The sequence below is a fragment of the Cucurbita pepo genome, unplaced genomic scaffold, assembly GCF_057944985.1.
Source record: "Cucurbita pepo subsp. pepo isolate OVF unplaced genomic scaffold, ASM5794498v1 scafford_98, whole genome shotgun sequence".
NCBI classification, from domain to species: Eukaryota; Viridiplantae; Streptophyta; class Magnoliopsida; order Cucurbitales; family Cucurbitaceae; genus Cucurbita; species Cucurbita pepo.
In genome coordinates, this window is record NW_028258001.1 from 5,001 (window position 1) to 7,500 (window position 2,500).

Sequence of the window (2,500 nt, forward strand, 5' to 3'; positions counted from 1 at the left end):
CCGTGCTCAACAAGGCTCATGTCGCACACCCAAAGGCACCCGATTCCAACCAGCCAAACATGTTCTGGCACCACCCGCCTTCAAAACATAGGGCTGGCCCAAGGCTGGCGAGGCATCACCACAACGTCACACACTCAACGAGGTTCATGCCGCACGCCCGAAGGCACCCGGCTCCACCCCACCTTGCATGTTTCATCATCGTACCAACCATCAACCATCCTCAAGCCAGCCCAAGTTAGAAGGCAACATCGCAACATTTCATTCTCAACAAGGCTCATGTCACATGCCCAAAGGCGCACCCGACACTGCCTGACCGTGCAAGTTTCGCCACCGCACCGCCGCCGTCAACCGCCCTCGTCCGCCGACCACCACTCCCACGCCCCAAGCATATGCCCATGTGCGGCGCATAGTGCTTGGGGCGTGTGGGTGGTGGAAGATATAGGGGTACCCCCGTGCCCAGCCCATGCAGACTAGTCACCCCCCTATATAGTACATTTTGAGGCATTTTTGGTCTGCCAGGCCTAGATACGATTTTTCTGAGCCGTCATACGGTCAAATATCTCAAGTTTTAGAGTGTTTTTTTCCATGAACTCGATTGATTCATGGATTGGACATTGTAATGGATCTAGAAATCAAGTTTCATAATTTTTCAACCAACCAATTTTTTTTAATGAATTTTTAAAAATTAAATAATAAGAAATTAAAAAAAATAGCTAGATTTGTCAAAAAAATCTGAATTTTTTTGGGAATCATTCTTTCATGTTTCTTAGCTCCCAGAAAAAAAATTACAACAAACCGACCACTCCACAAGTACTTTCACAATTAATGGGTGATGGATGGGGCGCGGGCGTGCACGCAGCAGCACGCGGGGCGGGGCGGGGCGCGCGCGCGCAGAAGAACGCGGGCGGGGCGGGGCGCGCGCGCGCGGGAGACGCTGGCGGGGCGGGGCGCGCGCGCGCAGAAGCACGCGGGCGGGGCGGGACGGGGCGCGCGCGCGCGGGAGAACGAGGGCTGGGCGGGGCGGGGCGCGCGCGCGCAGAAGCACGCGGGCGGGGGGGGACGGGGCGCGCGCGCGCGGGAGAACGAGGGCTGGGCGGGGCGGGGCGCGCGCGCGCAGAAGCACGCGGGCGGGGCGGGACGGGGCGCGCGCGCGCGGGAGAACGAGGGCTGGGCGGGGCGGGGCGCGCGCGCGCAGAAGCACGCGGGCGGGGCGGGACGGGGCGCGCGCGCGGGAGAACGAGGGCTGTGCGGGGCGTGGGGCGCGCACGCGCGCGCGCGCTGGCGGGGCAGGGCGGGGGTGGGGCAGGGCGGGGCGCACGCGGGTGGGGCATGGCGGGGCGGGCGAGCGCGAGGGAACGTTCCGACACTGCCCCACCGTGCGCGTTCCGCCACCGCACCACCGTCGTCAAACGCCCTCGACCTCCGACCACCACCCGTACGGCCCAAGCATATGCCCATGTGCGGCGCATAGTGCTTGGGGCGTGGGGGTGGCGGAAGATATAGGGGGTACCCCCGTGCCCAGCCCATGCAGACTAGTCACCCCCCTATATAGTACATTTTGAGGCATTTTTGGTCTGCCAGGCCTAGATACGATTTTTCTGAACGGTCATACGGTCAAATATCTCAAGTTTTATAATATTTTTTTCCATGAACTCGATTGATTCATGGATTGGACATTGTAATGGATCTAGAAATCAAGTTTCATAGTTTTTCAACCAACCAATTTTTTTTTAATGAATTTTTAAATATTAAATAATAAGAAATTAGAAAAAATAGTTAGAGTTGTAAAAAAAATCTGAAATTTTGTGGGAATCATTCTTTCTTTCATGTTGCTTAGCTCCCAGAAAAAAAATTACAACAAACCAACCACTCCACATGTACTTTCACAATTAATGGATGATGATTGTAAAAACAAGGTCCTGGTGGGTGTCTTAGTGTAATGTACTTGCTCTAGTATCAAAACTCTTCATTTTATTGTTTTAGACAACCAAAAGAAAAAAAAAATAGTTAAATTTTTACGGGTGTCACTCTTTTCTTAGTTCCCCCAAAAAAAAAAAAAGTCACAACAATACAAGCATTAAAAATGAACATTCACTTTTCACGGGTATTGGGTTTGATGATATTTTTATAGTCCAAGGTTTTATACACGTTCTTACTTTCCACGGATGTTAGGTGTGATGAATTGTTGTAGGGGCTAACCTTCAAGGCTTTATACGTGTACTCACGCTTCATAGGTATTGGGTGTGATGTTTTCTTTATGGAGGTAACATCCAACACTTTTGATATGCTGTTGGTAGAACATTTATCACACATAGCATAGGATGGGGCTTGGCGTGCGCGAGGTGAGTGGGGGCGCGGGGGTGTGCAGGGAGAGCGCGCGGGGGCGTGCGGGGGGTGTGCGGGGGGAGTGCGCGGGGGTGTGTGGGGGGAGCGCGCGCGGGGGGCGTGTAGGGTGTGCGAGGGTGGGCGGGGGGTGTGCGGGGGGAGTGCGCGGGGGGCG